Raw genomic sequence first — 13,985 nt, 5'->3', positions numbered from 1 at the left:
CACATTCTTCATTTGCTAATTTTTCCACAAGCAGATTTTCTCCTATCTGCATTGCATACATTGCCCCGGAATCTGCATGAGACATTTTAAATGCATTTGCCCAAGAATTGATTTCCATTTGGCTTTCAACCTCTGCCTTGAAACATGAATTAACCATATCACTGAATACATTTCCTGGTGCATCACATTGACCGACATGGGCAACACTTTCATACCCATTTTCAATACCGACTGATGGAGCATTATCATTTGCATTATTTGACTTAGAACGCAGATGAAACCTTTCATCTACCAAATCGGCCAATAATGCCTCCTGTACAGGTTTTTCCTCACAGTTCCCACCTGCTGAATTCACCACACTAATGGGGACAGTATCAGAATGTTTGGGCTCACTATCCATAATATACTTAATCACAGTACACATAATTACTCCCAGGGCAAACATCTCAACTTGCACACCTTCTGCCATGGCAATTAAAGGGACAGCATCCTCATTTTCTGCCTCTTCTGCATTCGGTTGTCCTGTAAAACTATTCCCAGGACACCCCCCATTTTGTTCTGATTTTATACTAGGGTTAACAGGAACTTTTACCACTAACTGTGGAGACTCTAAGTGACTAAAATCCACTTCGCATATTTTTGCATTATGGTCATCATTTACCTCAGAATTTTGCTTGCAAATGATATCAGAAAAGACAGGGTAAACATCAGATGAACATTTTTCCTGACTAACTGGCACTTTACTGGTGACTGTGAATTCAGCACATTCCAAACAAGCTGCAGATAAGCTTTCACACTGGACTTCAATTAGATTTGCATGTTGGTTGTACACACTGTCATCTGAAGGGATGGGGTTAATTTGTGGAAACCCTTTTCCCTGACTGCCTGATGCTATCTCTCTATCAGAAGAACCTTCCACAGCAGGTACAGGAATATTAGTGGAAAAACACAATTCCTGATAGACAGCAGTGGGACAGTTCACACCAGGATCTAATTCACTCAAATATTCACCAGTGAGACTTTCCCTGTCATGTTGGTCCATTGCTTCTCTGAGACTTAAGGCTGGTTTCACAGTGGGACGTTACAGGCGCACGTTAGAGCAGCCTGTAACGCAGCCCACCGCACAGTAATGAAAAATCAATGGGGCTGTTCACAGTGCCCACGTTGCGTTACATTGTAACGCTGCGTCACAAGACAACGTACTGCATGCAGTACTTTAGACGCGGCTGAGCCGTGTTAGACTGCTTGCACATGCTCAGTAATCTTGTGGAGGAGCGGAGAGTGGCCAGGCACATGGCTAATTAATATGCACTGCACGTTGTGACGTCCAGATCCAGCACCACCAGGCGTTCCGTTAGGGGGACGTTATGCGACCTTAACGCCCCCTCTAACGCAATGTCCTGGTGTGAAATTAGCCTTAATCAGAAATCTCATTTTCAGCTGCAACCAGGTTAGAGCACTCTTTAGACAGCACTTCTATACCTGTGGTAAAACTATCTACCACCAGGGGGCTTTCACTACACACGTCAGACAAATTAAACAGATTTAGAAATTTCCGATCTTCTGTCATGTCAGTTTTCCAATCATCAGCAACCATTTTTGTTTCCTGCAATGTTGCAGCAGCGTTACCCAGAACATTCTGCACACCTAGCACTGAGTTTAACCCTTCACAAACTGGCGACTTAAGCCACTCTGGTTCAAACCCAGCGCTAGGAAGCTTCACATTCTCAGGAAAACCATATATGAAATTATCAACATTCACAGGCTCTGATTTTAAGCTTCTCTCCACATGCTGGTTGTACCATAAGTCCCAGAATAATGCACAGTCAGTCCCCAGTAAGACATCAAATTCAGCATTATCACATTTCACCAGTTCCTGGGTTACTTCACCCAGCTTGGTTTGCACTATAACAGTGGCAGTGCGCACATTTTCACTGATGGGACATATCAAGGGGAGCAATGCACTATTTACTGCAGAGACTTTGCAGGAAGGATCACACCAACCTCTGCAACCCATCTGACCAGCTATGATAGTTATATCCAATACTGGGCCATTCTTGCCACACATGACAGTGCGACCCCTTCCAGGCACTGGTGGCCCCACAGAACCAGCCACACCACTGAGGCTGCCAGTGATAGTCACGGACAGTACAGTACTTTCCACAATTCCAGCATGCACATTACTTACCAGCTCCAGTCGCAGTTCCTCTTGGCGACAGCGTGCAGTTCAGGTGCGAGGAGAATAAGCCCTCCTCTCCAGGCTTTGCTTTTCCCACAACTTGACAGCAACTTGACTGTGCACGTTCACTTGCATGCATCAAACATTTTGGGGTTCCCAGACCCCGCTGAAAGCAAACACACAGCTCCTGCTGCTCCGGCTTTTGGTGATCCAGCTTCCTCTGGTGGCCTTTGGAAGCAGCACTCTGTATCCGCTGCTTTGGCTTCTCCAGACTTTTGGACATCACCCTCTTATCCGATGCAGGCTGGTTACCCTTGGCAACGACACTCGCCATCCGCTGCTTTGGCACGTCCAAGCTCTTGGACATCACACTCTCTAGTGCAGGTTGGTTACCCTTGGTAACGACACTTCCAATTGAAAACTTTTGCGCTCCCCATCTTGTGGAGCCCACACTTTTCCCAGGTTGGTTACCCCTGGTAACGACATCCATCCAATCGCTGACAAGCATTGGACCCCAGCGATCCTCTTCCTCCAACACAGGTGCATTACTCTGAACCGGCTGCAGAAATGCATTCCTCTGCTGCTGCTTCCATGCTGGCTCAGCTTCCACAGAGCAATTTGCAAACACATGAACCTGCTTTGCAATGACATCTTGGTCTGACACACCTGTGTGCACTTGCTACAAGCTTCTCCCCACAGAAACGTGTTCTTGTGCTTTTAGGCGATTCTCATAATCTTGCATGATAATATGCTCAAACCATTCATCGCTGTCTGCGAACCATCTCTCTTGGACAGCAGTTGGACACTTTTTCTTGCGACCCATCTCTGTACTATGAAGTTAATCCACTCGCAAAAAACTTCATAAAAAGTGCAGCAAGCAAAAAAAAAAATGTCCTTTACTCTTGCAGACTGATATTTAACCCTTTCACTGCTGGTGTGAACTCCTTTGCTCTGCCCGCATCCGAGCACCAATTGTGATATTCTGGGGGTTTATAACTCAATGGTAGAGTAGATCAGCAGCATCAAGGGTCATAACACACCAGCCAGTGAGTCTTTTTAGGGTAAAAATAAAACAATTCCACTTTATTGTCTGTCAAACAATGTCCATAAACAGCAACAAAATAGACCACTCTGAGTATGCAGTAATCACACTGTCGGCACAGCACAAAATTATACAGCCTTCTTCAGCCACATTGGCTTTTCAGTGACACCCTGCCACGGGCCTAATGACAGTCCTGGTGTCACTCACCTTTTCCCAGGCTTCTCCTGGTTTTCCAGTACTGGAGTCCAACTCCCCTCCAGCACTTCCACATCAGCAGCTTCCCTGCTGCTACAGGCCTGGCAGCCCTCTTGGCTGCACAGCCTTTCTGGAGCCTGCTTGCTCCACATACAGCCCACTGCATCCTGCCTGATGCAGGTACTTATCCATATTCACACAGGTGAATCCATTAACACCCTCTCTGCCAAACACAGGCCTGGACTTGGAGGAGTGGCGTGTAAGGCCCACCTTTCTCCCAATACACGCCAGCCCTGGATCCCAAACTAATCTACCAGATAATGTTGTTGCTAAATTGCAACAAAAGTCATTATCCAGGACCATTTCCTTCACATCCAGGCCAGAACCAAGCAGATATCTGCTCTGACCATCACAATATATATATATATATATATATATATATATATATATATATATATATATATATCATAACAAAGAGAGAGAGCATAAACATAATCATAAATGACACTTACTGAAAGGTTAATATTAGCAATTTATATATTTTGAGCACATTATAAGTGTGCTTCTGAAGTCCTTAGGGGTAATAATCTCATCATCAATGCATACGTAATTAATTAATTTGTATTCCAGTGGTTTAATCTTCAGCGTGCTGAACAAATTTACATAACTAACAGAAACTATGTAAATAAGACATCTTCCATTCTTGATGTGGGAAATGCTGTTTTTCCATTTTGCGCATATGACTTCCAAATCACCTAATAGTTTTATTTTTTATTTACCCTAGGCATAGCTGTTTATCATTTTTTTAAAGAAACCTGTACCAAAAGGATAATAAATAGGCTGAATTGCTGGCATCCTTCAGAAAATGTTGTTTGCCCGTCTGTCCTTAGCTTTCATACTCTCGGAATCACTGATCCTAAACAGGCATGCAGCAGTATCTGATGTCAAAGTGTTGATGCTTCTGGTCTGGTCAGAAATCATTGAAGCCACTATTTTACCATATAGAAATGGTCAATGAGATGCTAATCATTTCGAGTTGATGAATATATTAGTTTTCTACAAATGTATGCAGTTTGGAAATGGACCAGTTTAAAGCCTGATACACACTTTCAATTGTGACTGGCCAATCACTGACCAATTTTACCACCTCCATGTAGTAAAAGGTTAAAAAGATATTAAATACTATGAGCACATTGTACAGGTAAGCTCTCATACTACATAGAGATGGCAACATTGGTCAGTAATTGGCCAATCAAAACTGAAAGTGTGCACCAGGCTATAGGCATTAGCTGATATTTGCATACAATTAACATAAATGTATGTGAGCTCAAAATGAATAACATATTTGCCCTGTTCTATTAGTATGACTTCAGAAAGCTAAGAACCCCATTTATAAAGGTGGTGATCGCTATAAATTTGCTGTCATTTCTAAAGAAATAACAGTACCTGTAGTTATTATAATTAAGTCACTTTTGCCAATCAACTTTGTGGGTCACCAGATATAGTTTACCCCTTTGAAAATGAGGAACTCCACTTAGTTGTGTTATGAGCAGCAGGGTGTGGAGAGCAGAACAGAGTTTTTTTCAGACCCTCCTCGGGGCCCTCTGCCTGTGTTTTAAAGCTTGCTGTGTCACTGTTGGAACAAAGCTGTGTAATGGGCTATTTTTTTTTTTACCAGAAGATTACCCCCCCCCCGATCCCTCTGCATGTATTATAAGGCCTGTGGTGTCACTGTTGGAACAGAGCTGTGTAAATGGCTACTTTTTTTGTTTATGTAACGCATAACACACAATGGGTAAGTTACTCTATTCCTTTCATTATGCAGATTTGTGCATATACTGTATACAGAAGTCATAGCTGTAGTGCCAGGTGACACTCTGCAACTGAGCCCCTTAACGGAGTTAAGGAATTCCACACTGAGGCACACAAATTATGTGCATCTTTTGAGTTGAATTTTTCTCTTATCAGCTCATGAATTAACTGGCTATCCAGATCAGGACTAGGGCCCACTAACAGAAGGAAAGCTGCTATGCAATTGGATCAGTTTAATGGAATCAATGCAAAAAAAAAAAACGGATTGATTCCATCAATCTGATCGAGTTGCATAGCAGCCCGAATTATTGTTTTCAACTGATACCATGATCGAATTAGACCATTGATCGTCCGGAGAATTGTATTGTTAATGGCTGCCATCACTGTGAAGAATCCCTGTCTATATAGGTGATATACTCTCCTTTCCTCCATAACATATCATGCATAATTTCTATAGAGATGGCCCGAATGGTTCACCTGTAAACATATTCTCGCGAACAATGCGGATTCGCGTTTGCGTCGAACCGCGAACACTTAGCGTGTTCCACCCGCCCCCTATACTAAAGCATTGGGATAAACTTTGACCATCTACATCACAGTCAGCAGACACATGGCAGCCAATCAGGCTGCACTCCCTCCAGGAGACTCCCCCCCCCTTAAAAAAGTCAGCAGTGTCGGCCATGTTCTCACTCTGTCTGCTGCCTGTAGTGAGAGATAAGATAAGGGAGAGACATTGCTGGAGAGATAGGGAAAGCTTAGTTAGGTCTTGTTAGCTTGCTCCTTGCTGATATTTGTTGCTGAAAAGCACCACAAAACAGCTCTTTTGAGAGCTAATGTTCTTGTGATGTGTATTTTTTTGGGGCCCTTGCGTGGAGACGGGGGCCCCCCTGCCTTGTCGTTCACCCCTCCCTCTCAGGCGAAGTGAAGAACGATCAGTTTAGGAACACGTCCCAGAAATATCCACCTCTCTCTTTGAATTCCAGCTTACAAACTTTTGTTGCCTCGGTGGAAAGGGAAATCATGCAACTTCATGTATGTGCTGCGCCTGCCAATCTCTTGGAGGAGGAGTTGTCAGCAATTGAGGAATTGAAGTCAAAGAAAAATTGGGTTATCAAACCGTCTGATAAAGGTGGCAATGTTGTAGTTATGTCTGGACTGGCCTACAGGGATATGCGTATGCAGATTTTGTCCCAACGTGATTGTTACAGGAGGGTCCCGGCATCCAAGGTGGCACGCTGCCAGGTTGAGCTTTTTGCAATCCTAGATGAGGCACTGTAATGCAGTATCATTTCTAATGAGGTTTATGATTTTATGAAGGTGCTACATCCAGTTACACCTACTTTTTATGCACTTCCTAAGATCCATAAGAAATTGGTAAAGCAGCCAGGTCGGCCAATAGTGTCCTGCTGTGGTTCACTAACTGAAAATATAAGTGTGTACATTGATAAACACCTTCAACTGCATGTGCAGTCCCTCCCATCCTATATTAAAGATACCTCTCACTTTTTAAGATCAGTTGATGGCTTGCAGGCACCTCCTGGTGTCATGCTTGTCACCCTGAATATCGAGGCCCTATATTCATCTATCCCTCATGATCAGGGCATTGTGGCGGTTGGTTCCTTCCTGGGTGAATTGGGTTTGGCACATGCCAGACATAACAAATTCCTATTGACGCTCCTACAGTTTCTGCTTGTTAATAACATTTTTGTTTTTGATGGAGAACACTACCTCCAGGTGCAGGGGGCGGCAATGGGTACCATGTGTGCTCTGTCCTATGCCAACTTGTACCTGGGGGAGTGGGAACGGGAGCTTTTCGCAGACAATGACCTCTCTGTGTACCTGTGCCGGATATTAGTCTGGCACAGGTACATAGATGATACTGTACTGTACTGTGGTCTGGCAGTAAAGCCAGTTTATTAGAATTTGTGGAGCATATCAATGGGAATGACCATAATCTAAGGTTCACCGCCAACTGTCACTCACATGAGATTCCATTCTTGGATCTCATGGTCAATTGTGATGAAACAGGACATATTTTTACCAGCCTATACAGGAAGGAGACATCAACTAATGCCCTTCTACAAGCTAACAGCTGTCACCCTGCACACACAATCAGAGGCATCCCTGTGGGCCAGTACCTGAGAGTACGCCGCAATTGCACCAACTAGGATTCCTTTGTGCGAGAGGCGGGCGAATTACGTACAAAATTTCATGCTAGAGGCTATAATAACAAAATTCTTAAAAAGGCATACAGGAGAGGTTTGAGCAGTGACCTTGACAAATTTCTTAATTGCAATAAAGCACTGAATCCTACAAAACAAGGTTTTGTACCCGGTATTGTTCTGGACATCAAAAGATTACCAATATTCTTGATAAATATTGGTATCTCCTATGCAACGATTCGCGATTGTCTTCTCATGTTTCACCCAGACCTACTATTGCCTTCAGGAGGGCACCCTCACTAAGGGACTCGCTGGTGAGGGGCCATTTTGAGGGAGTTGGGGAGTCACGACCACATTGTTGGGTCATCATGGGCACCTACACATGCGGTGGGTGCGAATGTTGCAGATATATACATGTTGGTGGGTCTGTGTTGCTTCCGGACGGTAGACAGTGGATACTTTCACACTACGTTAACTGAGTGACTAAATTTGTTGTATATCTATTGATTTATCCCTGTGGGGCTTTTTACATTGGAAAGACCACACTGGAATTACGTGAACGTATTTCTGAACACATTCATAGTATCAAAAGCGTCAAATCCACCACTTCAGACAATATCATGATGGGGACTTCAGTGGACTCAGGTTTGTGGCTATAGACCGTATACACGGGTCTATTAGGGGTGGCAATCAGGATAGATTGCTTAAACAAAAATAATTTAGGTGGATTGTTGTTTTGAAGGCTACATCTGAGTCGTGGAAAGATCAAGACCCATGTAGGGACAACTGCCTTATGAAGGCACATGATGAAAAAGCACAAACGGCAATCGGATGACCACCTGAGGAAAAGCAGCACACAAACGCAAAGCCACCCTCTACCTCCTCTTCCTCCTTTAGGGGTAGCATCTTCAGCCGCTTTATCCCTTGCACCTTCACAGCCACCCTCCTCCACTCCACCTCTCACCTTGAGCAGTTCCTGCTCCTCTGCCCACAGCAGCCAGATGTCCGTTAAGGAAATATTTGAGCAGAAGAAGCCATGTCTGCCAGTCACCCCCTTGGCCGGCATCTGACAGCTGGCTTGGCGGAACTGTTAGCTCGCCAACTGTTACCATACCAGCTGGTGGGCTCTGAGCCCTTCCGAAAATTTGTGGCGATTGGGACACCGCATTGAAAGATACCAGACCGCAATTATTTTTAATACCCAAACTGTATCGTGATGTTGAAAGGCAAGTGGTGTCATCTCTAGCACACAGCGTTGAGTCAAGGGTCCATCTGACCACGGATGCCTGGTCTGCAAAGCACGGTCAGGGCAGTTACATTACTCAAACAGCACATTGGGTCAACCTAGTGACCACTGGCAAGCAGGGAGTAGAGATGGGCCGAACCTCCGATTTTAGGTTCGCGAACCGTAAAAGTTTGCGAACCGCAATAGACTTCAATGAGGATGCGAACTTTGAAAAATAGAAAAAATTATGCTGGCCACAAAAGTGATGGAAAAGATGTTTCAAGGGGTCTAACACCTGGAGGGGGGCATGGCGGAGTGGGATACATGCCCAAAGTCCCGGGGAAAAAATCTGGATTTGACGCAAAGCAGCGTTTTAAGGGCAGAAATCACATTGAATGCTAAATTGCAGGCCTAAAGTGCTTTAGAAAATCTTGCATGTGTATGCATCAATCAGGGAGTGTAATTAGAGTACTGCTTCACACTGACACACCAAACTCACTGTGTAACGCACCGCAACAGCTGTTTGCGTAGTGACGGCCGTGCTGGACTGGTGCGCAACATGGCCAGAGTGCAGGCCGTGGCAGTTTTCCAGCCCATATGGTCGCCGGGCTGTGGTAGCTCAATGATAGAACAACAGTGACTGTCAAGCTGATCAAATTTGGTCTGTCCACAATGAAGCAACGACCTTATTATCTTCTTGTATGTAGGTAGGCATAGGTAGGAATCCCAGTATAGGTAGGTAGGTATAGGTAGGTGCCTCAGTAGTTAGCTAGGCATAGGTAGGAGACCCAGTATAGGTAGGTAGGTGCCTCAGTAGTTAGCTAGGCATAGATAGGAGACCCAGTATAGGTAGGTAGGCATAGGTAGGTGTCCCAGTAGTTAGCTAGGCATAGGTAGGAGACCCAGTATAGGTAGGTAGGCATAGGTAGGTGCCTCAGTAGTTAGCTAGGCATAGGTAGGAGACCCAGTATAGGTAGGTAGGTGCCTCAGTAGTTAGCTAGGCATGGGTAGGAGTCCCAGTATAGGTAGGTAGGCATAGGTAGGTCCCCTAGTATAGGTAGGTAGGTAGGTGTCCCCGTATAGGTAAGTAGGTGCCCCAGTAGTTAGGTAGGCATAGGTAAGTGTCCCAGTATAGATAGTTAGGCAGGGCCTGGCTGGCACAGTAATAACAATTACCAAGGTCCAGCTGCAACAGATAGGGCTGTATAATGTCAGTGTCAGTGAGCAACACACAAAAAAAAAACACACCAGGAAAACATTAGAGCTCTTAAAAGAGCTGTTGAGGGGTGCTATTTTAGCAATAACAATCAGCCAGGAGCAAGCCAAGAGCCTAACTAATCTTTCCCTAGGAGAAAAAATCTGCAGCAGCTCTCCCTAGTCTGTCTATTTGCAGCAGGCACACGAGTGAGTGTCATGGCCAGCGAGCCTGCCTTATATAAGTGGGGGGGGGGGGGCTCCAGGGCTTAGTGTAGCCTGAATGGCTATGATGTGCCTGCTGACTGTGATGCAGAGGGTCAAAGTTGACCCTCATAGTGCATTATGGGGCGAATCGAACTTCCGCAAAAGTTTGCATGGTCCAGGTGAATGCGATTCACCAAAGTTCACGTGGAACCGTTCGCATGCGAACCGTTCGGCCCATCTCTAGCAGGGAGTACGTGGCTGTGCAGCGGACCTAGGTGTGACACCTCCACGGCTTGCAGGCAGGCCTGCTGCAACCTCCTCTCCTTCTCCTCCTCCTTGGCTGCTGCATCCTATTTGCTTTCGTCCTCCTCCTACTCATCTGAGTGGCAGTGCCACTCTACTGGTGCTGCAATCTCCTCTCCAACTACACACCCCCAGCTCCCCAGGGCCTATTCTGCATGCCAGGTACAACGGTGTCACGGCATCTTGGACATGTCTTGCCTCAAAGCCGAGAGTCACACTTGAGCAGCTCTCCTGGCTGCTCTGAACAAACAGGTGGATCAGTGGCTGACCCCGCACTAACTGGAGATCAGCAACGTGGTGTGTGACCATGGCAGCAATCTCATTTCGGCTTTGAGTTTGGGAAAGTTGACACATGTACCCAGCATGGCACATGTGCTGAATCTTATAATCCAAAGATTTCTGTGTAAGTACCCAGGATTACAGGAGGTCCTGAAGCAGTCCAGGAAGGTGTGTGGTCATTTCAGGCGTTCCTACACGGCCATGCCGCGCTTGGCTGATATTCAGCAGAGAAACAACTTGCCCTTGAGGCGCTTGATTTGCGATAGCCCAATTCGCTGGAATTCAATGCTTCTCATATTTGACTGCCTGCTACAACAGTAGAAAGCTGTCAACGACTATCTGTACAGCTACGCTCAAAAGGTCATGCTCTGGGGAGCTGGGCATTTTCTGGCCGAAGTACTGGACACTCATGCGTAATGCCTGCAGGCTCATGCGTCTGTTTGAGGAGGTGACAATCCTGGTGAGTCGCAGTAAAGGCGCCATCAGCGACTTGATCCCATATGCTTTCTTGCTGGAGGGTGCCATGTGTAGATTGGTGGATCAAGCTATAGAGGAGCGTGAACAGGAAGAGGAGGAAGAGTTGTTGGAAACATCATGACCAGAACCAGATTTGTCCTCAACACCTGCAGCAGCATAGAGGAGGGGGGAGGAGGAGTCATCTGGGGAAGAGGAGTCAGATGAGGAAGGTGGTTTTTTTGAGGAGGAGGCGGAAGAACAACCGCAGCAGGCGTCACAGGGGGCTTGTGCTGCTCACCTTTCCCGTGGTATTTTTCATGGCTGGGGGGAGGAGGAGAACTTACCTGACATCCCTGAGGAAAAATTGTGGTGGAGGTGTCGAGGCACCCTGTAGAAAAAGGCACAGGAGACAAAAAGGCGGGAGCCCAATAGTGTTGTATGTCAATGTTAAAGAGGGAAAAAAGTAAGATGAAGAATGCTACTCACAATGGAGGGTTGCAAGAAGCAACCAACCACAGGAAGCAGGTGGAGACCATAAACCCGACTCCACTCTGGGTGGTCCTGGAAGGACCCGGAAGAGGTCGCTCTCTTAGAAAGACCGGAGACAGGTGTCCACCATGGTGGCAGCCACAGGTATACTGTCACCACCCCTTGAACAAGTTATGTACGAGGGTGTACAATGCACAAATAGGGGGGGAAGAGGCGCCCTGGCATGTATAAAATCATCTAAAAACAGTTTAAAAATAAAAACGGTAATGAGGTATCTTACCTCAGTAACGAAATCTTTGTAACATAAAAATGATTTTTATGTATTTATTTATTTGCTAAATAAAAATATTTTGTATGTTATTTTATACATACCAGGGTGCCTCTTCCCCCCATTTGATCACCGAGGAAGAGCAAGAGGAAATGGATAGTAGGTCGGCATCCGACTTTGTGCAGATGGGGTCTTTCATGCTTTCCAGCCTGTTGAGGGACCCCCATATAAAAAAAACTCAAGGGGAATTACCTGTACTGGGTGGCAAAGCTACTAGACCCTCAGTATAAGCACAAAGTGGAAGAGATGTTACCAAATCACCAGAAGGCAGAAGAGATGCAGCACTTGCACCCATTTAAGGGTGATGTCACAACATAACGGAATAAAGGTGCCACTGCCAGTAATCTTCCTCCTCCTCCCATGTCCACGCAGGCAAGGACAGGACGCTCTATCAATCTCATGGTGGGGTCGGACATGCAGACATTCTTTAGTCCAACGCCTCACCTTAGCCCTTCCGGATCCACCCTCCTCCAACGCCTCGACCGGCAGGTAGCCGACTACCTGGCCTTAAGTGCGGATATAGACACTCTGAGCAGCGATGAACCCCTGGACAACTGGGTAAACAGGCTTGACCTGTGGCCAGAGCTGTTACAATTTGCCATCCAACTTCTGGCTTGCCCTGCCTCAAGCGTCCTGTCAGAAAGGACCTTCAGCGCAGCTGGAGGCATTGTCAGTAAGAAGAGAAGTCGCCTAGGTCAAAAAAATGTTCAGTACCTCACCTTTATCAAAATTAATGAGGCATGGATCCCGGAGGGCTACTGCCTGCCCGAAGACTAAGTCAGTTCCCACACAGCATCTCTCTGCCTGCCTGCCTGCCGGCCACTGCTGCCTGCCCCAAAACTAAGTCGGTCCCCACACAGCATCTCTGTCTGCAGGCCTCTTGACTGCCTTCTCTGCCACCACCAACAGGGTCCAGGACTCCAGGTGGATTCCTGAATTTTTAAGGCCACTGCTAGCAGTGGCCACTAACAAAAAGAATACAACATTTTCTGGTGCGTGTACATGCCTGCCTAATTTTTCTGGCTGCACTGCGGCTGCAACAACAAAACAAAAGGCATGTACAAGTGTCAATTCCCCTTCATGATCATTATCTTGCTGCGGTGAAGGAGCTTGCGTATCACATTGAAGCAATGACCGGACCTATATGAGTGTGTTGGGGGGCACACCCAAGATAATAAGGTCATTGCTTCATTGTGGACAGACCAAATTCAATCAGCTTGACAAGTCACTGTTGTTCTGTCATTGAGCTACCTCAGCCCAACCATATGGGCTTGAAAACCGCCATCACCTGCACTCTCGCCATGGTGTGCACCCGTCCAGCACAGCCATCACTACACAAACTGCTGTTTGAGGTGCGTTACACAGTGAGTTTGGTCTGTCAGTATGAAGCAGTACACTAAGTATACTCCCTGGTCCATGTATACGCATACAAGATGTTTTCAAGCACTTTAGGCCTCCAATTTAGGAATGCAATGTGATTTCTGCCCTTTAGGGATTATAACTCTGCTGTGCATCAAATCCGTAATTTTGCCCGGGACTTTTGCCGTGTATCCCACTCCGCCATGCCCCCTCCAGGTGTTAGACCCCTTGAAACATCTTTTCCATCACTTTTGTAGCCAAAAACAGTGTTTGTAGTTTTGAAAGTTCACCTGCCCATTGAAGTCTATTGCAGTTCGCCTGGTTCGCTCGAACGAGAACTTTTTCGGAAGTTCGCGTTCAAGGTTCGCGAACCCAAAATCGGAGGTTCGAGCCATCTCTAAATTTCTATTCTCTGTACAGACCTAGAGATAAAATGCTCATTCCCCAGATTTTTATATTGCCTATTGCCTTTGATGCATGATCGATAAGATAGAGATGCTCGATAAGATATGCATTTTTCCAGTTTCTATGAAGCTTTAAACTTGGCAGATTCTGCATTTGTCAGTTCCAAGATGCACACATTTTAAATACAGAATTGGAAAAATAATATTCATTATTTCAGCTGTTTGCAAGCTGAGAATGGTGGAGTTTTAAGTATCTGTATATGTATAAAATGTTGTTTATGTTTTAAAATGTTGTTTTTTGACACTGGATCATTTAGTAGAAATGGTACAAAAATGCAGAACTTTTTTTTA

At 45.7% G+C, this 13,985-nt stretch overlaps 1 protein-coding gene across 3 annotated transcripts in view; it reads right to left on the bottom strand.

The window, feature by feature from the left end:
• The window catches only part of ABCA13 (ATP binding cassette subfamily A member 13), a 770,386-nt gene that overhangs the window by 317,460 nt on the left and 438,941 nt on the right, over nt 1-13,985 (bottom strand). The gene's annotated exons all lie outside the window — the stretch shown is intronic.

The sequence above is a fragment of the Hyperolius riggenbachi genome, chromosome 5 (assembly GCF_040937935.1).
Source record: "Hyperolius riggenbachi isolate aHypRig1 chromosome 5, aHypRig1.pri, whole genome shotgun sequence".
In the NCBI taxonomy this organism is placed as follows: domain Eukaryota; kingdom Metazoa; phylum Chordata; class Amphibia; order Anura; family Hyperoliidae; genus Hyperolius; species Hyperolius riggenbachi.
Note: the sequence above shows the minus strand (reverse complement) of the source record. Positions and strands in the feature narration are given on the sequence as shown.